This window comes from Triturus cristatus, chromosome 3_1 (genome assembly GCF_964204655.1).
Source record: "Triturus cristatus chromosome 3_1, aTriCri1.1, whole genome shotgun sequence".
Lineage (NCBI taxonomy): Eukaryota > Metazoa > Chordata > Amphibia > Caudata > Salamandridae > Triturus > Triturus cristatus.
In genome coordinates this window covers 134,302,945-134,330,933 of record NC_140583.1, presented here as the reverse complement: position 1 = coordinate 134,330,933, position 27,989 = coordinate 134,302,945, and positions in this window count along the sequence as shown.

Genomic DNA, 27,989 nt, shown 5'->3' with positions numbered 1-27,989 from the left:
TCACAGAAGTCCTAAGCAGTTATATATTGATTCAAAGGCTAGCACCTTATTTGTATTTGTTTGTTTTTTATTGGTGCTAGTCTTACTACAATAAATATTAAAAATATATATTGTATTGATGCAAAAAATGGATAGCTATATGAGCATATGATGTCTGGCCATAAGAGTATGAAAACATAAACAAGGGCGCATTGCTTGGAATGAGTGACTTTGGCAGCCCATTGATTAGAACCACTGCCACGTGCACTGTACTCAGTCATCTGCCACCTGCAGGGAGCTTGCACAGATCTGCAATGGATACAGCGCTGCCATCCGCGAGGACATGCCACAAGGCGGCTCCTTTCAGGGATGCTAATTGATGGCTCAATTATTCCAGCCCGTTGGCCACAAAAGGTCGAGACACGTTAATCGGCCCTTTCAGGCCTTCTGTCCAAATAGGTTTCAGTTTGAAACATACTATTAAGCATCTTTCCATCCTGATATTGGAACCGAAAGACCACTACAAAAGGGAGGTCGGGTTTCTTGCTCAGGAACAATGCCCCGCCCCCTCACACACAGAATAGCTGAGGACTGCCTGATGCAGAGCACTTTTTATCTTGCATAAGTCACCCAGGGACCTGCATAGCTAGATGCACAGGGCCCCTTCAAGCACTCACAGGAAAAAATACAAGATTGCTATTCCTGTTTGATAGTTATGTTGAAAGTTAATGTTTAATTTCATTCCTTTACAGTTTCTCTGACAAGCAACTCTGTACCACCATCGAGGAAAGGGTGTCAACATCTCACTGCTCCAGCGCTTCACCTCTCATCCCAAACGAAGGGCAGGCACTGCTCACTTATGTGATGCGACCTGTTATGGCTTGTTAGCTAAATATGATTCACAAAAAGAAAACAGTTGATACCAAGTGAGCAAGGGGGAGCAGGCAAGGAGACGAGTCTTTATGAAAACAGGTATATTTTTAGGGCTTCTCTATTTAAAGGCAGGCTTCATTTCAGAGGAGAGTTTCACATTTGGCATTTCTTCCACACAAAATGACACCCGATGCATTAGCCCTAGCACACTTCTGGCCAAATGTATTAACACAGTGAAAGTCACCATATGTGATACAAACCAGTGCAACGTGTTGGGATTTACAGTCCAGACCATAATGTGTTTTGCACTGGAAAGTAGCCTAAAGTAACACAAATACCCCTTGTTTACCACTTTGCATCAAGGGAGCCTTCCAGGGATTGTAAATGGGCATTGTGATGCAACCACCCATGTTTTTTAAGACAATCTCTCACAAATAACATTTGTAGACATGCCTTTGTCCCAAAAGATTTACGCCTCTCTAAAGCAGGCGCAAAGTTTGAGAAACGTTTTCTGTTCTTCAAACTTTTCTTACTTTGCACGTGTACTTTACTGTACAGCACACATAGAAAGTGAGAAAACAAAGGATCTCCGAGGATAGTGTTTTGAATTTGAAGGATACCCTGTTGGTACCAAACCTAGGTTACACAGCACATATTTGCATTACGGTGTATAGGTGAGTGTGTGATGCTAGGCACCAAGACAGCGCCCCAAAGCAGGGATGACCGTCGCAGAGGCATATCTTATCAAATATTAAACCTGTCGTGCTCTCTCCACACTAGCACACGGGACCCTGCATGTATAAACAAGCACTGAGAAAGTCAAACGTATTTCTTTTATACAGAGATGTTTTCTTTTTTTACCAAACTTTACTCACACAGAGCGCACTGTTAGACAGGCAGAAGTAGAAGTGCGCAGCTTCATAACACAGAAGCGGGTATAGGAGAGATGGCAAAAGGCGACCTCACAGGCACAATTGGCATCTGTGATGGTGTGTTTCTGTGTAGGTGTGTTTTATGTGGGTGTGATAGTGTGCATGCTGGTGTTACGATGCAAGATTCAATGGTGTGTTTTGTCACTTTACAACCCAGCGCACTTCTTGAAAAACTTTACTACTTTGCACCAGGTTCACGAAGTCCGGCCTCACAAATTCAGTGCTAAGTTCCGATATCCGCGCAAACAGGAGTGCATATAGGGATCGGAATTATGAGTTGTATGATAATTATTACACCCTTGCAATTTTTCACTGATAGATTCTGGTGCATTCAACCTGCAGTGGTTTATCAGGAGAAAAGACACAGAAAATGTAAAATACATTGAATTTGTCAGGCTAAGAACAAACTCTGCAGTTCTCCCTCATTTTCCTGTTGAAAATGTAGAATAGAGGGTATTTACCATGACTTCTAAAGACCTCACCTGCCTCTCAGTAAATGGTATTGATCAGTTGTGTCAAATACTACAACCTCTTCTGCCCCTTTATTTTTTTAAAATAGAGTGCATTTGGCCCAAAGGCATCCCAGTACTTGCTTTTTGCAAGGTTTGGGAGCTTTGACTACGTTTTCATTTAAATTCTGGTAGGGTCTTTAAGCCGTTTCTCTGGCTTTTGCATTGTTCTGTGTAGCAGTGCTTGCATGTTTATGTCAAGTGTGATAGCTGTTAACAGTTATCTTGTGTTTGTTCTCTGTGGTATTATTTTGTCTTATTCTTAATATGTCTCAGGATGGTTCTTAAAGTACTGTATTTATTTGACCATTTTTGACCACACAATTATTGCTCTTGCTACTAATGTCACCACCTGACATGACTCCTTCTGTTAACCTCTGCCCCCCATTATTTTTCTAGACAGTTTTCCCACTGCCCCTCCTCCAGCCTTCTGACACACTGAAAGTGCACCATTTCACACAGTTTACAAGTTCACCATTCATTTTAAGCACAATGCTCGTTTGCTGGTAAAGAGAGAGTTTAACACCGTCCGTTTGAAAGGTTTCCTTTGATTGCATGATTCTGAAATGATGCAACAAGCTGAGTTTAATTCCAATGCCCCCACCCCAGGCCCCCTCCTCCAGATGCTACATGTGGCTGCACTGTGACAGTCACTGAGAGGCCGATTGTGTTACCGGCCGGTACAAAGATGTCGCTGTGGGGACGTGTAGAGTATTCTTCGGCTGCCTGAAAGGGATTTGAAACTTGAAGTCAGGAATCAAAGAGGCTGAAAGTGTAAGGCAGGGGATCCGGTTTCAGGCCTTGGCAAAACTCTTTTCACAGGGAATTTTGAAGAGCAGGCTTCGTACCTACTACTCTGGGCGCAGGTTCAGCCCCTCAAATGAGGTGTCCCAAGGCACGGTGCAGGCTAGACGAGTCCAAGCTTCGAGATTAAGAAACTCGAGGAGCCAGAGAAGTGACTTTTTAGCTCAGTCAACATTGAAGGGCCTCCTTCGGGGACATGGGGACCACCGTACCCGACTGAACACTACTCGAGTGAACCACTCTTCCCTCTAAGGCATCGAATATGAGCACAAAACCGTGCCTTTTGAAATAATATCTAATTTATTGAATTGCTTTTATGTACTATCACACAAGCACTTAAGGGCAGATTTACAAGCCCCTTGCGCCACTTTTGCGTCACTTTTAACATGGGAAAAGTAACGCAAAATTGGCGCAAGTGCCTTGTAAATCTGCCCCTTAATTTTTAACGAGACCATGACATTTTAATGATGATTGAGAATTATCAACCTTCTAAAAAATAAATATATATGTACGTCGAGGGGGGTGGGGCCCAGTTCTGTTTTTCAGATTACCATTGTAGCACGATAGCACCATGTTATTTTGCATTAAATGTGTATGTCAACCCAGGTCCTGGAAAGAAGTTCTCATTAACAACGTGAATTTAATGTGAATTTGGATGTACCTTCTAACGCGACTCTGTATGATCCGAGCATTAAAGAATTCTGAAGGATGCCGAATCAAGTTATTGAGTCTAGGACCTAAAAGACATTTTGGGCCAGATGTACGACCAAGCATTTTGCGAGTCACAAATTGCATCGCAATTGCGACTCACAATTTGCTACTCACAAAATGCTATGTACAACAGTGTCATAGACACTGTTAGCGATTCCTAATGGGGTCGCAAAATGTGAGGTTCATGAAAGCAACTCAAAATGTGCGACCCCATTGGGAATGGCAGGCCCTCCCAGGTATGGTGCCGGCTGGGCTCAGCAGACCACCATGTCTGGGACTGCTTTTAAATAAAACAGTGTTTCCTTTATTGAATGCAGCCCGTTTTCCTTAAAGGAAAATGAGATGAATTTAAAAAAAAGAAATGAAACGTTTTTGTTTCATTTTTTAAGGGCAGGTAGTGGTCCCTGGGACCACTGCATGCCCTTAAAAAATATTTTCTGAGCCAGTCACAAAGGGGAAGGGGTTCCAGGGACCCCTTCCCATTTAGATCTCCATTACCACCCTCTCGAAGAGAGTGGTAATTTGCAAGTGTTTTGCAAACGCAATTGTGGTCACAAACCATTGGCATATGACTTTGCGGTCACTATTAGGAAGGGAATGCGCCTTCCTAATAGCGAGTTGCAAAACCTATTCAGCGAGTCGCAAATAAATTGCGACTCGCTAAATAGGCTTTGTACATGGCCCATGAGGTTTTTACATGTGCAAACGGGTCGCAAACCCATTTGCGCAAATACGGTCTACATCTGGACCTTTATGTGGCATTTATATTTATCTAGAAATCTCAAATTGCCCAATGATATGTATGAGTAGGTCATCAAGTCCTATCTAGAACTAAACTATACGAAGCTCTAAAATGAAAATCGATGCACGGAAGCCAAAATGAAAACAAGTATTGATAAAGTTAATAGGTCTCACCTATGCCAAAGCTATTGGCTTTGTCAATGTCTTTTAGCCATATAGCAGCATAGCAAAAAGTTGGAAAAAAGGCGCTTTCATGCAGGCAGTGCTTTTTTTCTAATTTTAGCATGGCTAAAAGACATTCACAAAGCCAATAGTTCTCGTATAGATGAGACCTATTGGCTTTCCCAATACTTGTTGATCTTTGAAGGGCAATCTGGAGAAGTGAGCTCTGGACTTAGGGCTCGATTAGGAGATTGGTGGCCCGAGCGACGGACCACTGTTGCGGCAGTCAAGAGAACGCTGTAAAGCAGGCGGAATCACGACTGCCGCATTACGACCTCATCGCCAGGCAGGCGGTGTTGCAGCAGCGGTTCCATAGTGGCGGAATGCATCGGCTCAAAGAAAGAGGCTGAATGACATGCCGCCACAGTGCAGCGCTGCTGGAGCAGGGTTTTCTATTTAAACCTGAACATCAGTTTATATTTTTATATGTCTTAATTAAAATTACTAATGATTAATTATTAAGTACTAAGTTTTGTTGAGTTTTTTATTAATCAACCTTATTAATGAAAGAACTATACGTGGGAATGCAATTGCATGGCTAAACTAATAAGTGAACTAAGTTGGTGAGCAAATTAATTAAATAAGTGTGGCTTATGCGATATTTGTTATGTGTTTGCGCTTTAAATTAATATGCTTTAATGCTTCTTTATGTTGCAAATGGCTAGATAAATACATACACATAAGGGTATTATGGGAATTTACACTGTATAATTAATACGATGTAGTACCGTTGTTTGTGTTTCTTTTTAATTAAGTTGTCCATTTTGGCCTGCTAAGAAAATGGCCGACATCTACAGCCTGCATTTGAGTAGATGAAATACGAAGAGAGGCTTCGCTGATTGTGACCTCGGCCTCTGTCTGAGCTAAAAATTATAAAGAAAAGATGACAACTCTGGGATGACCGCCAGTTATCCTTGGAAGAGAACATTTGTCACAAATTAATATTTGATAAACTTGTGGTGGCTGCACTGCGAGTGATTTAATTCCGGAGAAAGACATCCGTGGATGATACAAATTATTTTGGACTTCCTTTTCCTTGTTTTGAATTTCGAGATATCCAAGAGCGGAGATTTCTCTAATGTTTCTAATGTTGCAAGATGACCTCCTTTCCTGCTTAAACAGACATTTTAGAGTTTGTTTGTAACTTTTAGTATGTCAATTTTAGTATAAATATTACTAGACTAGAGAGGGTCTGTGGCTACTTCTTCCTGAACTTATGCTCGAGAGGATCGATGCTGACTGAAGAGGACGGTGACTCTACATGACAGCTTGAGAGACTTTAATTCTTTGCCGAGAGACCTGTCCTGACTTAGAAAATGACATTTAGCCAGAAATAGGTAAATATGAAAATGATCTTGCAAATTGAATGGTTTTTCATCTGAATTAATTTAGATAAATCATTCTTGTTTCAATTTCAGTGTCGGGTGGTTATTTCTTTGTCGTGATTATTGAGATCTCAGATGTGTTTAAATTGTTTTTATCATGACTCAAGACAATTCAATTTGGTTGCATTGACCTCAAATTAGGTGCAGATTGATTGAGGAGTTCTCTCTTATATTCATTACAGATAAGGTAATAGAATGAATGTTGGTGTAATGGGCCCCACCAGCGTATGATGTGTGTATGTGCGTATGACTGTGAAATTACTCTGTCCATGGAAGTAGGGAGAATTTCTAAGCTCTGATCTGCAGCAGTTTCCTGGTAGCAGAGGATGGTTTTGATTATTGTCTTGATCAAATAGGTTGCTTGTACATAGGCTTTTGGATTTATTGATTGATGTTGATATATGTACTAATATTAAATGTTGAAGTAATGTTGAGTTACATGTAGTGTGTACGGCTTCTGGGACGTAGGGAGTCGGTGACAGTTTCGTAGTAGGGCAGAAGGAAGTGAGTGCTGCTCTCGGGAAAGGCGGAATTGTTGGAATTACCTGTACGAATGCAGGGAAAAGCGTGTGACAATTGAAGTTGCGCGTCACATTGTCTGGGTTCGATTTAGTGACATCGTCGTGTGTTACTACTAGAGACATATTTTCTGTATAAGAGAAGTGTGTATGGTTGCGAAGGTTATCTGTGAAATTCTGGTTTTAGGTATCAGGGATCCTTTTGAGGATTGCCGTTATCACTTATCACTTGAAAGGTAATAGGTATTCTCTGAGCTTGTTTGAAGGACAAAGCAGAGGTAAGCGCTGCTTGGCTAACGTATGTTATAATTCTGTAGTGGGACAGATTGTTCGCTGTTCTCGGGAAAGACAGGATTCTGTGTGCATGTGCTACACTTTCTGGTGTGAAAGTGTGTGAATGTATGAGCATTTAGTTAATTGTGAAGCTCCTAGGAACATTCCGGGGGAAACAGTTAATGGATGCATGTTAGAAGGGCAGAGTAGAGGGATGTGCTACTGTGTCAACGAAAGTAACAATTCCATAATAGAGCAGAGGTAAGCGCTGTTCTGGAGAGAAGCGGGATTCTCGTGGGAAAGGTCTTTACTATTCTGTGATTAGCGGAGCAGACAATGGAGATGTTTATATGTTGTAACTAATAGATTTGTAGAATCTGAAACAAAGTCTACTACGAAGGTTTTGTAAAGGAGGGGTAGACGAGTGATAGGAGACAGGAGTAGAAGCAACTGCAGCGACTACTGACGTCAGAAAAGACTACGCTGTGATTGGACGGTGGGTTAGAACAGTGCTTGCACTGTGATTGGTGCGTTGGTGAAAGCCGCGCAGGGATTGGAAGAAGTACAGGGTGACGTAGACGCTCCGGGATTGGTGTGTTGATGTGAGTCGCGCTGTTATTGGACAAAAGATCGTACAGTTATCGAAAGGACTAGAGGATTGTGATAAACGCGAAAATGTATTACCAAACAGAGGAAAAGAAGAAGAAATCCTTGTTTAGTAAAATTAAAAAATGGTTTGACAAGGATAAGAATATAGTAACTAGAGAAGGTGAGTTACTACCTCCGACAAGAACCCCTGCATCCTTCATGGTTGCGAAATATGGGTATCATACCTGTATTTGGTTAGACAATTGGGCTAAATACACTAGAGAAGATGGTGTTTTAGCATTCCCGGAACATGGTTCGTTTAATCTGGCCGTGTTGAGAAATGTACGGGAGAAGATGATGTGTCTAGAGCCTAGACCAAGGCCGACACAGTTCGAGGCATTGGTAGAATGGGAAGATGAGGTGCATGAGCGAGAAAAGCAGAGGAATGGGAATAATTACAGGTACATTTTTGGTAGGAAATATGATCGCGAAACTCATCATGACAGGATGAGAAGGTGGCGAGATGCTAGTATGACTGAGGGACTATATCCTGTGAGAACTGTTGAGGAAACTGAAGGGAGGAAAGGTACGGAAAGGGTACATGATGCAGAATTGAGAAGGTATGGGGCTAATGAATATGAGGATGAAGTCTTGGATGACATGATCTACAAGAGACCACCTCCATATAGACAAGAACCAGAAGTGAGAACACCAGTTGTTACCCCAATGAGAGATACTTTGCAAATCATAAAAACAGAAGTTGTAACACCTGATTTGAAAAGTAGTAGCTCTTTCGCGGAAAGGGAGAGAGAGAAAGAGCGAGAGAGAGAAAGAGAGAATGAAATCGAGGATGGAAAAACAAGAGAATTAGCAAGAACCACATTAGAGTTGACAGAAAAGATCAGGGAATTAACCAAAAATCTAGAAGCTGTTACAGTGCCTGTAACAATAGGTCCGGTTATGCCTATTTTTGAGAAACAAAGAATGGGTGAAAGCGGTTTGACAGTTCCATATGTAGGAAATGGACTAGTTAGTTTTTCGGAACAGTCAGAAATGAGGACAGGGGAGAATCAGTTGAGACATACCATATGTGGTGGAGAGTTAAATGTACAGCCTAACTCAGGATTGGATACTGGTTGTGTGGGAAAAGGTGTTACGATGGGAGGATCAATTTTTGAACCACAGAGGATGACAGAACAAGTGAGTACAGAAAAATCTACGGGAATAACAGCTGAGGATTTGAATAATTGGTTGAAAACTCTTCAAGGGAAGGAAAAAGATTCTCAAGCAATTGATGTGGCTAGGTTACGTATGGATTTGGAGGAGCTTATAGTGGGAACAATTCCTACGGAAACGTTAAAAAATCATCATGCTGGAGAGTTGTTATTCATTTGTAAGAACATCACATGGAGAGCTAGGAATATACATGAAAGGTTAAAAGGAATAGCGAGTGAAATGGGAATTGACATGGATAAGGTGAAAGCTTTACAGAAGCCTTACCGAGTAGATTTTACGGATAAGGATATTGAGAATTTAAATGACGTTGGTCGAACAGGGCAGATTAAGGAAATGATTGGATTATTGCGAAAATGGGGTGATGTGGAAAAGTGGAAGGATAGATGGTATAAGAAAAGGGAAGATACAGTGGACAGGACATACTCAGCATTCCCCATGAGAGAAAAGGAAAACACAGTGGATGCTTATCCTATGAGAGAGATTCCTGGAGGAGGATATGTACATGTCCCATGGACTAGGCAGGATATTTTGTCATTTACAAATGATTTCCCTCGACTGAGAGAAAAGCCTGTCGAGTGGTATAGGCAGGTAGATAGGTTTGTGAAATTGTCAAAAGTGCTGTGGATTGACCTGAATAGTCTGTTTGATATAATTGTTCCAGCAGACTTGTGGGCAGAATGTAAAATAGTCATAGATTGGCCCACTAAAGAGTATCCGAGGGATCAAAAGACAGGAGCTCCAGATCCGGAGGTTATGAGGAAATATGAACAGGTCATAGTGTTCTTGAAGAATAAAGTACCTCCTAAAGAGACAGATTGGGTTAAGATAGATCGGACACATCAGGAAGCAAAAGAATCAGTTCATGCCTTTTATGAAAGGTTAATACTGGCTTTTAAACAGTTTAGTGGAGATGAACATCTGGGTGATAAGGATTTGAGTCATTTTGTATACAGGTTTGTATATTGTTTGCGACCTGAAATAAGTGAAATGATACGTGAACACACAGTTGATTGGCAGAGTAAGAAGATTGATGAGATCTTGAGACATGCGAAGTACTTCAGTGATGAAATTGAGGCGAAACAAAGAAAGCTGAGGAAAAACCAATGTGGGCACAGGTGAAAGTTGCAGAAAGACAAGAAGCGCAGTTGGTTGAACAAGCAAATAATCCAGGAAATAGGCCAAGATATGGTACAGGAAAAGGAAAGGGAAATATTGAAGAGGCGAAGAAGAAATTTCCGTGCCACAACTGCGGAAAATTAGGGCATTGGAGATCCGAGTGTACGAATCCACCATTAGTGAATAATGACAATCAATCCTTGAATCAACAGGTGCAGAACGAGGGGTGTAATCATCCGCAGCAACAGCAGAAGGTTGTCAAGGTTGTCAAGCAGCATAATCAAGAGCCAAAACCACCTTTACCGTAGAACAGAGGATCCCAGAAATACAGTCAAGACTCGGGATTCTACACTGAAGAACAGGTAAACAAACCAAGACGTGCAAATCAAGTACAACAGTACTGGCTAAAGAATGAGGGAAGTGAGTCTGAAGGGGACTTCTGACGGTGCCGAAGAGAGGAGGAAGAGTGCATACTTGGTGCAACTCTAGAAATAGATCAGGCAGGACCATTTGTAGATGGGAAAATAAATGGAGAAAGTGTTACTTTTTTAGTAGACACAGGAGCGACAAGATCAACTGTCAGGTCAGTAGATATAAGAAATCTTCCTCTCTCGGACGAAGCAATCCAAGTGGTTGGTGTGTCTAATACACAGATTAAGACTCGACTTACTGAACCAGTAAGGGTAAGGATAGGGAAATTTTCAGATATGCACAGGTTTGTAGTGTGTGACACTAGTCCAGTGAACTTGTTAGGTAGGGATTTGTTGTGTAAAATGAATTGCACAATTTTTTGTACTCCGGATGGAATAGCCTTTGAGACACCGGATGAGGATGTCTTATACAGAGTAACTCTAGGTAATAGAGAGGATGAGGTTATTGGAACATATGCTGTATTTAATCCAGATGATTTACCTCAGGAATTGAGACACACAGTAAAAGCAGCAGTTTGGGATTTTACTGGAGAGGATGTGGGATTGATGAATAATGTAGATCCAGTAAAGATTACAGTGAAAGAGGGAATCTCTTATCCTAATATTCCACAATACAGATTGACACCAGAGATAATTGAAGGAATAACACCTATAATTGATAAAATAATTCAGCAAGGAGTCCTGAGAGAGATACTCAGTAGCCCATGTAATTCACCTATAATGGGACTGAAGAAACCTAATGGGAAGTTCAGAATAGTACAAGATTTGAGAAAGGTTAACAAAATTGTGGTATCATGCTGTCCTATTGTGCCAAATCCATCAGTGATTTTGTATCAGATTCCCCATGATGCTGAATGGTACACAGTAATTGATTTGTATCATGCTTTCTTTTCAATTCCATTACATCATGACAATCAGCCGATTTTTGCATTTCGGTTTGGACAGCGTATTTTGGCATGGTGCCGAATTCCACAGGGGTATACAGAGAACCCTTCAATATTCAATCAGTTGCTGAAGAAATCTTTAGAAAGTCTGAACATGCCTGAAAGCTCAGTACTAGTACAATATATTGATGACCTACTTGTGGCATCAAAGACACGTGAAGCCTGTGAAGTAGATACCATAGCTTTATTGAATCATCTGGCTGATGGAGGATTAAAGGTATCTCCAGCCAAATTGCAATTTTGCAAGAAAGAAGTACATTATCTTGGACACAATATTGAAAAGGGTCTAAGAAAAGTGACCATTGACAGGATCAAAATTATCAGAGGAATGAGAGCCCCAATGACCCAGAGAGAAGTGAGAATGTTTCTGGGAATGGTAGGTTATTGTCGTCAGTGGATAAGTAACTTTTCCCTGATAGCAAAGCCACTGATTAAATTGACCAAAAGTGAAGTAAAAGACCCATTGGAATTGAATGCAGAACAAATGGCAGCATTTGAAGAATTAAAGAGCAGATTATGTGAAGCCCCTGCTCTAGGAATGCTAGATTATGAGAAGGAGTTTGAAATGTACTGCAGTGAGAGGAATGGATGTGCACTTTCAGTGTTAATCCAAAAACATGGACGTCTGAGGAGGCCAATTGCGTACTTCTCATCAACACTTGACCCAGTAGCTGTGGGTTTACCAGGTTACCTGAAAGCAGTAGCTGCTACATGCAGAAGTTTGGAACAGAGTGAGGGTATAATAATGGGATATCCTGTACGGGTATTTGTACCTCATGATGTGGCAATTCTTTTGACAAGAAGCAGAACTCAATATATGTCACATAGTCGGCTGACTAAATATGAGAAAATAATTCTGGGAGCATCAAATGTGACACTTGAGAGATGTGTGAATGTGAATCCAGCGACACTGTTGCCAGATGCTGAAAATGTGAGTGTGAGAGATGATGTTGATCATGATTGTTTGGATGTGCTTGATTACTGCACAAAACCGAGATCAGACATAAGAGATCTGCCACTGCCTGAAAGTGATCATGTGTTGTTTATGGATGGATCATGTCTGAGAACAGAAGAAGGTGTGCTGAGGGCTGCATATGCGGTGTGTAAAGTTTCAGAAGTTGTGGAAGCTTCACCTTTGAAAGGAGTTAAATCTGCTCAGGTGGCGGAATTGGTTGCACTGACAAAAGCTTGCAAGATTGGAAGAAATGTGAGAGTGACTGTAATGACTGATAGTCAGTACGGATTCGGAGTTGTTCATGATTTTGGCCAGCTTTGGCTACAGAGAGGTTTCCTGACTGTTGTATCTTCCCCTTTTCGTGACACTGACCTCAAGTGGAACTCCTATAAAGAATGCTGAAGTGATTGGGAAATTGCTTGAGGCGATACAGCTGCCTAAAGAGTTAGCAGTTGTAAAATGTGCTGCTCATGGACAGGGTGATGATTTTGTCACTCTTGGTAATAAGTTTGCAAATTACATAGCACAGTATTGTGCAAGGAACAATCATTCTATTAACAGGGGAAAAGAGAAAGAAATGTCTTTTTGTTCTGTGATGTTTACTAATGTGATGGAAACATGGGAAGAGGTGAGGCAGTTGCAGGATGAAGCAGGAGATGAGGAAATGAAAGATTGGATCAAGGCAGGTTGTGCACCAAGAGAAAAGGATCATGTATGGATCTATAGGGATGGAAGACCAGTCATGCCAAATGCTATGTTGTCAACAATGGCAAGAATGTATCATGGCCAGGGACACCTGGGGAGGGATGCTATGATTAGATCATTTAAGCAGACCTGGTACAATGCAAAGTTTAGGCTGATAGCAGAGAGCATCTGTCAAAGATGTTTGATTTGTCAGCAATTCAATCCTGGAAAGAAAACAGTGGTGAGCCTAGGAACAATAGGCCGAGAGGGAGGTCCATTTACCAGAATGCAAATAGATTTCATTGAAATGCCCCAAGTCAATAGATTGAGGTATGTTCTAGTGGTAGTCTGTTTGTTCTCAAGGTGGGTGGAAGCATATCCAACTAGGAGAAATGATGGAATAACAGTGGCCAAGTTGCTGTTAAGAGAATTGATTCCTAGGTATGGGTTCCCAGTGACAATTGAGTCAGATAGAGGAGGACACTTCTATAATGAACTCATGAGTTTAATTTGTGAAGCATTGAGTATACAGCAGAAGCTACATTGTGCATACCGACCAGAGGCTTCTGGTGTTGTTGAACAGATGAATGGCACAATAAAAAACAGAATTGGCAAGATGTGTGTAGCCACAGGAATGAAATGGCCTGATGTCTTGCCTCTAGTGCTGATGAATATTAGGTCTACTCCAGACAGAACTACGGGGTTGAGTCCACATGAAATAATAATGGGACGTGCAATGAGACATGCATTCGTGCCTGTCAACAAGCTGATGACTATAACTGATGACATGATTTTGGATTACTGTAAAGGCCTGGCTGACGCAGTTCATTCTGTGTTTCACCAGGTTGGAGAAGATGCCACCACACTTGAGAAGAAGCAAGCACATGATCTGAGCCCAGGGGATTGGGTGAGAATAAAAGTGCACAGAAGAAGAAATTGCTTGGTTCCAAGGTGGGGAAGGCCAAGACAAGTTATTCTAACTACGACAACTGCTGTAAAGTGTGCTGGAGTGAAGAACTGGATCCATGCTAGCCATACTCTGAGAGTTCCAAATCCAAAGGATGGGACTGGAAAAGAGTATTTTGAAGAGTCAGATTCCAGTGATGATGCAGACACTGAAATAGTGAGAAGAAAAAAGAATCCTGAAAGGGGGGAAAGAGAGTTAGAAAGAGAGTCAGGTGATTCTTTTTTCTTACCAGAAGAAGTTTCAAGAAGAACATTGCACACTTCAGAAACGAGATCAGATTCTGGAAAAGTGCCTGAAGTTCTTACTAGCAGTGGAGAAGATACGGAGAAAGGAAGAAAAGGAAAGAACAATTCCAAGAGTCAAATGAGGAAGTTGAGAGAAATCCACCTGAGATAATTCTTGAAGAAGTAGGGTCAGAAGAAGATAGAGAGAGACAGATTGCGGAAGAACCCCGAGGAGGTGTAGGGAACATTTATGAGGAGCTAGGTGAAGGGACAAGTAGACAGCAAGAAGATTGCGTGTCGGAGACCCGAGGAGGGACAGTAGTAGGGAAATCTCAATCGTGGAGAAGAAGATTGTGGAAAAAGAGAGAATTGTTGATGAACAAGAGGCAAATGAGACAGAATCAGATGAGAGTGGGAACAAGATACCAGAAGGTCGAGTTCTGAGAAAGAGGACTTGGATTGGAGAAAGGAAAAATAAAGAAGTAAAACAGAAAAGAAATGTAGAACGAGATCTTTGGCCTAATAAGATAAAGAGGCTGAGATATCGACTAACACGAGTTAATTCATCAAAAGCTGAACAGGTGAACGAGGTGTCAAGCCAAAATCAAGGGAAAGTAGAAGAACGAAAAGAACCAAAGGAACCAGAGAAGATCAAGAGAATCAGAAAGCCTAACCAGAAGTATAGGTCACCGGAATGGACGTATGTAGCACTGTCTGAAGAAGAAGAAGAGGCAGAGGGTCAAGGAAATCCAGAGGGGACCTTACTGAAAGTGGTTGAGGAGGAGGAAACTGTGGGAATCCTGAAAGTAATCTTGTCTGACATTGGAGAAGAGACAGATGTTCAGGATCTGATACAATTTGATGTTGATGAAGAAGAAGTGAAAAGTGATGAAAATCCAAATTGAGTGAACTGAAGGAGTCACTTGGAGAAGAGTGAAGAAGAAGAAATCTAAAATAACTAGCAGCTTGTAACGATCTGGTGGATGTTTGCTGACCTAGAGGTTCAGTAGTGGAGTAGTAGAGGCTAAGTCAAAAGACACAGTCAAAGTAATAATATGGCTAACACAGAAAATAATCAAAGTAGATGTACCTTCTTGAAAAGATGGTGCAGAATGTGCTGCTGCTGTACAGGATTATTGATGCTACTATGGAGTGTGCTTGTTTTATTAGTTACTTTTAGAATTACAGTAGACACTTTGAGAATACATACTGAGAATATGACTAACATAGGGAAGAGCTTGCAGAAAGTAATACCAACTAGAATCAGTAATATATACATACACAAGGATAGGTCAATTAATGATTTTTCTAGCAATGTTTTTTCAAAATTATTGTATGAGTATGTAAAGACAATGGAGGTAAGGGATTGCTACGTCTGTATGTGGTTACCTGCATCCGTTTCAGAGGGAGTTACTTATCATCATCTCCCAGCTACATATGGAATTTCATGTAGTGTGTTGATTAGTATTTTTTATTTATTAGGGAAAATAGATTATGAAATGTCTAATAAAAATAACATTTTTGGGCAATTGCCTATGAATAAAAGACTGAATCCTGCTAAAGAAGCTAACATTTTAGGTGAGATTTTTATTGAAATAGAAGAATTAACATTAGATTACATTTTTAGAAACAATTTAACTTGTAGTTTGAAGGAAGAAGAAAAAGCTTTTCTAGACATGGTAGAGAAGAGGAGAATGGGTATGCATGAAAAGGCAGGAGGATATAAATTGAGTGAGACAATGTGGGACATTTAGATGGGAAAGAAGTTGAAGAATGGGGCCAGTCCAACTTTGGCTTTAGATGCACCACAGAAGGGAAAACTATGCATTACCAGAAGGAAATCCAATATGATTATTATTTTGTTGGGACTAGTGAGTGCCATGATACATACTTTATTGCAACAGGATGGGGTTTCAAAGGAGGAGAAGATCCGGTTTTCCCGGGAGTGTATTATATTTGTGGGAATAAGGCTTATTACAGGTTGCCAGACCATTGGTATGGCACATGTTATGTTGGCCTGGTCTTTCCAAAGATTTTCCATATAGATAGAATAGAAGATGCAGAACAAACTAATTTACTAACTCGCTTTAAAAGAGAAACTTGGACAGAAATTGTAGGAGATATTTTCGGAGCTTTAATACCAGCAGTGGGAATTTCATTGAATGCATATGGAATACGGAAGCTGTCAACAGTGGTGGATCGCTTATCGACAAGCACCGCTGGAGGGTTTCTATTGGTGAATACAGAGATGGTTGCCTTACGCGCTATGTCTATGCAAAATCGACTTGCCCTTGATATCTTATTGGCAAAAGAGGGTGGAGTTTGTGAAATGCTGAAAGTTCAACATTGTTGCACTTACATTCCTGATGAAAGCAAAGATCTAAAGGTCTATATCAAAAATATTACTGATTTGCATGAAGAATTAGTACCACTGGAAGCTGAAAGTATCTGGACTAAAATGGCTAATAAGATAATTGCTGTTAAGAATTTTATAGCTAAAATAGGTAGTACCATTTTTGGTAAGATATTATTTCCATTGACATGCGTGATTGTTAGTTTATTAATTCTTAGATTAGGGTGTTTATGTTGTAGAAATAGGAGGAATAAAAAGAAAATAATAAAAGAAAATGTTGAAAAGAGACGAAAGAGGTCAAAAAGAGACTTACAAGAAATAGAACTGGAAAAAATTTAGAGAGAGCATGTACTTAGAAACAAAAAGAGATGATGAAAGGGAAACTGGAGTTTAACGAATGAACCAAAAGACATTTGAATTTCTCGTAAAAAGGGGAACTACATTTTTGGGTTGGATTTTTGTGGTGATGATATATCACCAAAGGGGGGATTGCTGGAGCAGGGTTTTCTATTTAAACCCGAACATCAGTTTATATTTTTATATGTCTTAATTAAAATTACTAATGATTAATTATTAAGTACTAAGTTTTGTTGAGTTTTTTATTAATCAACCTTATTAATGAAAGAACTATACGTGGGAATGCAATTGCATGGCTAAACTAATAAGTGAACTAAGTTGGTGAGCAAATTAATTAAATAAGTGTGGCTTATGCGATATTTGTTATGTGTTTGCGCTTTAAATTAATATGCTTTAATGCTTCTTTATGTTGCAAATGGCTAGATAAATACATACACATAAGGGTATTAGTGGGAATTTACACTGTATAATCAATACGATGTAGTAACGTTGTTTGTGTTTCTTTTTAATTAAGTTGTCCATTTTGGCCTGCTAAGAAAATGGCCGACATCTACAGCCTGCATTTGAGTAGATGAAATACGAAGAGAGGCCTCGCTGATTGTGACCTCGGCCTCTGTCTGAGCTAAAAATTATGAAGAAAAGATGACAACTCTGGGATGACCGCCAGTTATCCTTGGAAGAGAACATTTGTCACAAATGAACATTTGATAAACTTGTGGTGGCTGCACTGCGAGTGATTTTATTCCGGAGAAAGACATCCGTGGATGATACAAATTATTTTGGACTTCCTTTTCCTTGTTTTGAATTTCGAGATATCCAAGAGCGGAGATTTCTCTAATGTTTCTAATGTTGCAAGATGACATCCTTTCCTGCTTAAACGGACGTTTTAGAGTTTGTTTGTAACTTTTAGTATGTCAATTTTAGTATAAATATTACTAGACTAGAGAGGGTCTGTGGCTACTTCTTCCTGAACTTATGCTCGAGAGGATCGATGCTGACTGAAGAGGACGGTGACTCTACATGACAGCTTGAGAGACTTTAATTCTTTGCCGAGAGACCTGTCCTGACTTAGAAAATGACATTTAGCCAGAAATAGGTAAATATGAAAATGATCTTGCAAATTGTATGGTTTTTCATATGAATTAATTTAGATAAATCATTCTTGTTTGAATTTCAGTGTCGGGTGGTTATTTCTTTGTCGTGATTATTGAGATCTCAGATGTGTTTAAATTGTTTTTATCATGACTCAAGACAACTCAATTTGGTTGCATTGACCTCAAATTAGGTGCAGATTGATTGAGGAGTTCCCCTCTTATATTCATTACAGATAAGGTAATAGAATGAATGTTGGTGTAATGGGCCCCACCAGCGTATGATGTGTGTATGAATGAATGAATGAATGAAAAAGGTATTTGATAGAGCGCACTGCGGCCATGCGGCTTACTGGCGCTAAAACCTGATCAAGACTCACATAAATCAGACCGAAGAGTTAGGGAGAGAAAGCCTGAGAGAAGAGGAAGGTTCTTAAAGCTTTACGAAAATGGGAATAAATGGGGATAGAACGAATAGAAAGAGGAAGACTATTCCAGAGCTGAGGGGCCAGAACCGAAAGGCGAGTGCCCCCGGTTCTGGATTTACGAAAACGGGGGATGTGCAAGAGAGACAGAGAAGAAGAGCGAAGGGTGCGACAAGGGGCATAAGGAGAGATGAGAGAGGTGATGAAAAGAGGAGCAGAACGGGAATGAGCCTGAAAGGCTAAACAGGCCAATTTAAAGAAAGATCGAAAGTGAACAGGAAGCCAGTGAAGAGATTTGAGTGCAGGAGTGATGTGAGAAAATTTAGGGAGGGAAAGAATAAGGCGAGCAGCTTGATTTTGAATGGCCTGAAGTCGGCGAGATTGAAAAGCAGGAATGCCTAAATACAGGCCATTTCCATAGTCGATGCGGGAGATGACAAGAGCCAAGACTATGGTTTTGAGGGCGTCAGTGGAAAAGAACCGTGAGGTCTTCCGGATGAGACGAAGGGACAAAAAACAAGAAGAAACGACGGAGCTGATCTGACTATGCATCGAAAGGTCATGGCTGACTTTGATGCCAAGAGTACGGACAGAGGGGACAGGTGAGGGTGGGGGGCCAAAGGAGAGGGGCCAATGTGCAGGGGACCAAGGATTAGAGGGGCCACCCGTGAGGACAAGTTCCGTCTTGTCAGGATTGAGTTTCAGATGGTTGGCACTCAACCACTCAGAGATAAAAACTAATGTGGAACAAAATTTGGGAAGGGAATCAGGAGAAGAGTATAAGTCAAAGTTGAGCTGAAGGTCGTCGGCATAGTTATAAACAGAGACCCCCAGCTCAAGAAGGGAAGTAATGAGGGGTTGGATGTAAAGATTGAAAAGTAGGGGGGAAAGAGAGGAGCCCTGGGGAACGCCACAGGTAACCGGGCGGGAGGGAGCCGAAAAGCCAGAGAGATGGACCGCCTGGGACCTATCCCGAAGAAAAGACGCTATCCAGGAAAAGGCCACACCCCGAATACCAGCTGATCTGACACGGTCGAGAAGGATGGAGTGGTTGACCGTGTCAAATGCAGCGGACAAATCGAGGAGGACCAGGGCTTGAGGAAGATTGAGATCGGCTTTCCCTTTGAGCTCATCTAGAACCGCAAGGACTACCACCTCCGTGGAATGACCCGGGCGGAATCCGGCCTGGTGAGATGCCAATAAGCCATTCTGCTCGACATAGGAGGAGAGGCAAGAGGTGACATGTGCCTCAAGAATTTTACCAAGATATGGGAGAAGGGAAATGGGACGAAAGTTAGAAAGAAGAGAGGGATCCAGGCCAGTTTTTTTTAAGATGGGAAGGACGATAGCAGATTTGAAAGAGGAAGGGACAGAGCCCAAAGCCAAAGAACAATTGAGAAGAGCAAGAGGGGGAGCAGAGCAGCTGGTGAATAAGATTTTGAGAATACGAGCTGGCGCACAATCGGCAGGAGAGCCTGACCTGACTTTGGCCAGGAGTTTAGAAAATAATTCAAAAGAAATGGGAGGAAAGGAGACAAAAGAAGAGAGAGGAGGAGGGGGGGGAAAACAAGGCAGGGTTGGGACACTGGGGGAATGTAGGCTTTGATCTTCAAGATTTTGTCAATGAAAAAATCATTGAGTGAGGAGCAGAGGGTTTGTGAGGGAACGGGACCGGGGGTGGAGCGATCGGAAGTGGCTAGGGCGTGAACCAGGGAAAATATTTCCCGAGGCTTATTGGCAGCTAAAGCCACTTTCTCAGTAAAGTAAGAGGTTTTAGCTGCAATGATCGCTTTTTTGTATTCCGTGAGAAGTGATTTGTATTTGACGCGCCGAGATGGACTGTAGTTGCGTCTCCAAAGGCGTTCCGACCGCCTAAGATCGAGTTTGAGCACTTTAAGCTCGGGAGAGAACCATTTGTGAGCGTCATGGGGACGAACCGTTTTGACCTTTCTGAGCGGGGCAACTAGGTCGCAAGAAGAAGCGAGCCAAGTGCGAACGGTCTCAACTTGGGAATCAAGGGAGAGGTCGTTAAGAGCCTGGGCAGAGGAAGCCACAGTGAGCGTGAGAGCGTCGAGGTCAATCGAATTCCAATGTCGGGCTAAGAGATTTTTAGGAAGGGAGGGCTTAGCAGCCATGCCCAGAAGAATGGAAAACGAGATATTAAAATGATCCGACCAGACACAGGGGGAAATAAAGAGAGAGGAAATATTAGAACAAGTAGACCAGATTTGGTCTAAGGTGTGGCCCTGAACATGAGTGGGAGCTGTGACATAGGGTGTGAAATTCAGACAGTGAAGGGTGGCAGAAAAATCTTTAGAGGAAGAGTCTTCCCTAATATCGCCCGGCCAGAAGTTGAAATCGCCGAGCAAGAGGACCGAGGAGTTATTGACCACCAAGGTGGCCAAAAGGTCCTGGAGGGAAGGAACAAAGGAAGGCATAGGTTGGGGGGGGCGATACACGAGAACAACTGTGAGAGGCACCAAAAGATTGAGTGAGCGGGCCACCAGGTAATCCACATTGGGTATAGGAGGATAAGTGAGGAGTTGGAATTTAAAAGAGGAACGGATGAGCATCGCCACTCCTCCACCGGCTTTGCCTGCCGGGCGATCAGCTCGAAGGGCGTAATGAGAGTCGGGGAGGATGGCCAAAAGGTCAGGGAGAGAGTCAGAAGAAAACCATGTTTCGGTCAGGCAAAGAATGTCAAGGGAGTCTGTGGTCAAAAGGTTAGAGAGGGCCGTCTGATGCTTGACCGCAGAACGGGTATTGAAAAGATGGACAGAAGCAGTGGTGGGAGCAGGGAGAGGGGTGAACGGGCGAGGAATAGGGCAAGGAGTGATGGGTACCGGGTAGGAAGGGGGAGAAGAGAGGATACCATGTGAGTCGAGGAGCTGCAAGAGAGGGAGAGGCGGGGGGAGAGAAGATGACAGTGCTGTGAGCTGGGCAGCCGAATAAGCCACAGCAGGGGCAGAATGTATAGTCCCTAGTCCCGGCCCGTCGCGGACGGGAGCAGACGGGCTTAACTTCGGCGCGCCTTCGTCGCGCCCGCTGCGCTCGTCCGCTGCACTGCCGAGGATAAGCGGCCATGTTATAGGGACACATGAAGGGGAAAGTACAGTGGGCGTGGCAGGGGGTGGAGGAGCCAAACAACAGCGACGCGGCGCCCGGACCCGGCCAAGATGGAAGACCAGCCCGTCCCGCACCGAGAACCAGGTGAGGAGGGGGCGGTCAGCAGCGGCGGTCTGGGACGCGTGCAGGGGCAGGACTGCAAGGGAGGATCCAAGAGCGCTGGGCGCTGTAGCGAAAGCGCGGAAAGTGCAGGTGCAATCAAACTGAATTAAAAACAAGAAAGTCTCGTAACAGGTTGTTGCTCCCGGAGACGCTTCGGGAGATTAGCGGTAAGATGCAGGAGTGAGCGCACTCTCTGCCGTCCGCCTGAAGTACTTGCCAGGGGGGGAGGAGCCAAACAACAGCAACGCGGCGCCCGGACCCGGCCAAGATGGAAGACCAGCCCGTCCCGCACCGAGAACCAGGTGAGGAGGGGGCGGTCAGCAGCGGCGGTCTGGGACGCGTGCAGGGGCAGGACTGCAAGGGAGGATCCAAGAGCGCTGGGCGCTGTAGCGAAAGCGCGGAAAGTGCAGGTGCAATCAAACTGAATTAAAAACAAGAAAGTCTCGTAACAGGTTGTTGCTCCCGGAGACACTTCGGGAGATTAGCGGTAAGATGCAGGAGTGAGCGCACTCTCTGCCATCCGCCTGAAGTACTTGCCAGGGGGGGAGGAGCCAAACAACAGCGACGCGGCGCCCGGACCCGGCCAAGATGGAAGTCCAGCCCGTCCCGCACCGAGAACCAGGTGAGGAGGGGGCGGTCAGCAGCGGCGGTCTGGGACGCGTGCAGGGGCAGGACTGCAAGGGAGGATCCAAGAGCGCTGGGCGCTGTAGCGAAAGCGCGGAAAGTGCAGGAGCAATCAAACTGAATTAAAAACAAGAAAGTCTCGTAACAGGTTGTTGCTCCCGGAGACACTTCGGGAGATTAGCGGTAAGATGCAGGAGTGAGCGCACTCTCTGCCATCCGCCTGAAGTACTTGCCAGGGGGGGAGGAGCCAAACAACAGCGACGCGGCGCCCGGACCCGGCCAAGATGGAAGACCAGCCCGTCCCGCACCGAGAACCAGGTGAGGAGGGGGCGGTCAGCAGCGGCGGTCTGGGACGCGTGCAGGGGCAGGACTGCAAGGGAGGATCCAAGAGCGCTGGGCGCTGTAGCGAAAGCGCGGAAAGTGCAGGTGCAATCAAACTGAATTAAAAACAAGAAAGTCTCGTAACAGGTTGTTGCTCCCGGAGACGTTACGGGAGATTAGCGGTAAGATGCAGGAGTGAGCGCACTCTCTGCCGTCCGCCTGAAGTACTTGCCAGGGGGGGAGGAGCCAAACAACAGCGACGCGGCGCCCGGACCCGGCCAAGATGGAAGACCAGCCCGTCCCGCACCGAGAACCAGGTGAGGAGGGGGTGGTCAGCAGCGGCGGTCTGGGACGCGTGCAGGGGCAGGACTGCAAGGGAGGATCCAAGAGCGCTGGGCGCTGTAGCGAAAGCGCGGAAAGTGCAGGTGCAATCAAACTGAATTAAAAACAAGAAATTCTCGTAACAGGTTGTTGCTCCCGGAGACGCTTCGGGAGATTAGCGGTAAGATGCAGGAGTGAGCGCACTCTCTGCCGTCCTCCTGAAGTACTTGCCAGGGGGGGAGGAGCCAAACAACAGCGACGCGGCGCCCGGACCCGGCCAAGATGGAAGACCAGCCCGTCCCGCACCGAGAACCAGGTGAGGAGGGGGCGGTCAGCAGCGGCGGTCTGGGATGCATGCAGGGGCAGGACTGCAAGGGAGGATCCAAGAGCGCTGGGCGCTGTAGCGAAAGCGCGGAAAGTGCAGGTGCAATCAAACTGAATTAAAAACAAGAAAGTCTCGTAACAGGTTGTTGCTCCCGGAGACGCTTCGGGAGATTAGCGGTAAGATGCAGGAGTGAGCGCACTCTCTGCCGTCCGCCTGAAGTACTTGCCAGGGGGGGAGGAGCCAAACAACAGCGACGCGGCGCCCGGACCCGGCCAAGATGGAAGACCAGCCCGTCCCGCACCGAGAACCAGGTGAGGAGGGGGCGGTCAGCAGCGGCGGTCTGGGACGCGTGCAGGGGCAGGACTGCAAGGGAGGATCCAAGAGCGCTGGGCGCTGTAGCGAAAGCGCGGAAAGTGCAGGTGCAATCAAACTGAATTAAAAAGAAGAAAGTCTCGTAACAGGTTGTTGCTCCCGGAGACGCTTCGGGAGATTAGCGGTAAGATGCAGGAGTGTATGTGCGTATGACTGTGAAATTACTCGGTCCGTGGAAGTAGGGAGAATTTCTAAGCTCTTATCTGCAGCAGCGCCACTTGCAAATCGGGTGCACTGTGTACCATGCACCATGTCATGCGTGGCACAAAATGCAAACAGAGCAGTGCACAACATATGCCCCCATGCACAGTCCTCAATGGGCAAAATCGCACTAAGGCCCTTTTTTGGGCCCCTTCCCTGCCTTTCCGCCAACCTTTCCCGCCATGAAAAGATCGAGAGAAAGGCAGGTCATGATCAGCACGGCAGATCCAGCATCAGCACCGCCGCCATAGAGCGCCACTTTCCCCACTACCGCAGGATCCAAGATTCTGGTGGTTGCAGTGGTCCGCTTGCCCTCCTCATAATCCGGGGGTCTGACCTCCGAGGAGGCACTGGTTGGACCACCACTGATGGTACGGAAGTCTCAAGTCCGCCGTACTCATAATTAACCCCTTAGTTCACCCATGGGTGAAAGTACCTTTCTGAAACACCAGCAGTATGCCACTTGAGGCAATGACCTCCATGGTGCGATTACTGTGTGAGAGTAGGATACACCACAGTAGAATGAAATTCACCAACTAACAATATCTTGCATGAAGTAAGACTCAGGGGGCATATCAACAACAACCGGCGATAATTATCGCTCAGCGCTCTTAGCGTGAGGATAATTATCGCCGGCTAGCGTGAATTTTTATCGCTGAGATAGCGTGCTATTAGCAACGCTTATCTCAATAGCGATACAAATCTACACGCTAACAGGCTTATCGTGTGATTATCGCTGGAAACCCAGCGATAATCACACGTTACCTTGTTGATAGGGACAGGCAAACTTAGCCATGATATCCTCCTTCCATAGGATATCATGGCTAAGTCTGAAAATTAGCAGACGTTAAAAAGCAGCGTTAACCGCGGTTAGCGCTGCTTTTTTTGTCTCTAACAGGATTAGCGACATTCTTGATAATAGGAGAAATGTCGCTTAGCGACATTTCTCTTATTATTTTACTCTGGCACGCCCCCTTTGCATCTCATTAGAGAAGCAAGGGGAAGCGTAGAGTAAAACGGTGCTAACATGCAAATTTGCGTGTTAGCACCCTGTTGTTGATAGGGCGCTAGTTTTATCTCTGCTTTTTTGGCTTTTAAAGCCAAAAAAGCAGAGATAAAGCCCTTGTTGATATGCCCCTAAGTTACTGAACAATGGGGCAGAAGCCAGCACTCAGTGTCCACACGTCGTGCCGCTACACACTTTTAGCAGGGAGTGGATGAACCAGATAAAGTTGAATGCTGCTGTTGGATGGATCCTCAAACCTTCTGTTGGGGATTATTGCAGGATAGGGGCAGGATAGCAAATGTAAAAGTATAGCCTTTTACGTGAATGGGTTATGAGGTGTGGAGTGTGGAGTGTCATGTTTACTGGGAATTAGACCTGGAAACCGGCTAAATTATTTGTCTGAACTCTGAATCCCTAAAAGGTTCATACATTAAATATTGGGATTAAGAAGCCCATATAATGACTATGCTTAGGGGGATTTTCAAAATGCATTTTTTAAATTTCCATGTTGGTGAGTCCAAACCCAGAGAATAAAACAATATTTCCCCCTCCTTACCCTCCTGTAGACATTTTGCCAGCAGTTTATATTTTGTAGTTGAATTGTCTGTCTGGAGTATCTACAACCTGACGAGACATTACTTTTCTATTTATATAGCACTTTCCTACTTCTAACAGTGCGCCAAAGTGCTTCTGCATTGCCAACTAATTAGCTAATTAATTTGTTTTGCATGGGTGGCCGGGTATCAAGTTGAGATATAACCTGAATTTAGGGCATCATTATGATGCCGGTGGGCCCGCCACCAACAGGTCATCGGTGGCGGCCCCACCAACAGACAGGCCTACGGGCCGACCACCACATTACGATGCAGGTAAGTGCTTGTTAAACAGTTATCTAGACATAACTTGTAACCTTAACCTTTTTCATACAAGTGTTGCAGCTCACAGTGTTCCAAATAGATACCAAGATTACCAAGTCTCCTGGTGGCGCCAAATTCCAGGAGACATCACGGAAATTATTGCTAATTGATTGTCTACTGATGATCCCACTGGGATTTCCTTTGTCCTTTGTTTAGACTGTGGATAGTTAAGATATTTTTAAAGAAAATATATTTTACACATTGGAGCCTTTAACAAGGGTCATATTCACAATTCAGCCTCTTAGTGCCCTTAGATATGATAAGCTTCTGGGAAAATGCTCTGTAATATAATAATCAAGGCCTTACATTAATGTATGCTTTCCATAGGAGGCGCTATAAGAAACGACAACCAGGTGTTCAGGATGGTATGCGTCTTCTCATAGTATTCAGCGACACCTGAAGAACCACACCTGAAGAACCTGACAAAGATGATAAAAATGAGAAAAACCCACAGCACTTTATTTCACACATCCCTACTGCTTGTAATAAATCAGTCTAATCTCTACCTAACACAAAAGTATAAACCTTATACCTGCCTCATGGTTATTATATTGTCTGTGCAAAAAAGTAATTTCCCAAGCTAATTAAGCCAAGCCACGTACTCATGCCCCTATACCGCAGAAAGCTGTCAGGCCTGCCATCGGATAACGCGACTCTCGCCTCTCCCCGCACACAACCAGTCTTCTACTCTGTCTCTTTCAACTTCTCAGCTATGTTCATACATTCCCTCCAATGATTCGCTATGGAGAGGGGTGTTTTTCATATCCGCATTGTAAGGAATGAACAATGTATCAGTCCTGACATGTGCGACATGAAAGTAAATGTATTCAACTTTGCTTCCTTCTTGCCTCCAATTCTGTTCCATTTGTTAGATGTAGCTTGATGGAAACATCCCCTCTGCTGTATTTCTGTTATTTCTGTTAGTGCATCTAATGTAAACTAATTTTCTAAAATAATATGGCAATCTTGTACATTCTGTTAATCATCATTACCCTTCAATAATATTAGTTTATAAGGGACAGAGGTACAAAAGATTTGCTACTGCCAAATCGGTCGCAAAGTGGTTTTCGAACACAAAAAAGTCTTATCGCAATGTATGAAAGACAATCGCAAACAATAAATAGCGATGCGACCAGTTTGCGCGTCGGGAACTATAGGGACCGGAAATAGTGATTTGCAAATTAGGAATCGCAAATAGTGATTTGCAAACAGTATGTTAGAGACAGTCGCAAATCGTGACTTGTAAAAACAGCTATTTGCACGTGCAATGTACCACTGATTCAAACCTGGTAGTAACTGGGTGCAAAGTATACAAGCAGGTCCAAAAGGCATCAGGCTTGTCCACAAGGGCTGCCCTCAACGTGATAGGAGGATGTGCAGACTGGCTGCACAGCAGAGGAGGAGGCAGAGACAAGAAAGGATTTTCCGAGCCAGGCTGGGCCTTTTCCAACAAACAGAAGAAGACATTTATGACTAATACAGATTGCTTGGAGGTTGTAGCCCATTTAAAGCCACATTTAGAAAGCAGTACTCTGCGCAGTAATTCCATCTCCACCCACGTTCAGGTGTTGTGCTCGTGACACCTACCAGCCAGTGGAAGATACCAAGATGTGATAGCTGCTGTAGGTGGGGTATTTCATTGTGCGCTTTCACGTTTCTTCAGGAGATTCCTAGATGCCATGCTTACCTATAGCCACAGCCACATATGCCTGCCCAGCAATGCACAGGAAATACAAAGTTCAAAACTGCAATTTTACCCGATTGCCAAATTTCACAAACATAATGTCCATTATGAGGAGAATACAGCCGTTGACCTTTTTTGGGAGCTAAAATGTTTACTGCGAAGGAGCCTGCAACCAGCTCCATGCGGTTATATCTCACTGACTTTCTTTCCGGGAGCATTTTTACCCTGCTACTATATCTCCACATCAAGCTTCCCATCCAGTTTTTCTGGTATCTTGCTCTAACGTGATCTCTAGGACCTGGCTAAAAATATTTCAGACTTCCCTCAGGGAGAGCCACCACACCATCTTTACCCTTGCACTAGGAGAAAGTGACATTATTGCTGAGTAAGGAAGGCCCTTGTGGAAATGAAGTGCTTTCAGACATTGGAAAGCCGACTAATATGGAGCCTGAAAAATAGCTTGAATGGATATGGACAACAGACCCACAATTCCGGCCAGTCTACTGATTGAAAACCGATCCACCTTGAGGGATGATCATATCTTCTTTCTTATCAATTTTGTCTTCTTGAGTGGGGGAAAGTTAGAGAGGCTCTGACCGAATCTCTTATGAAACATGAAAATGGTATTCTTTGGTACAGTGCTAAGATTGGATTCTTCTGATTTATCACAAA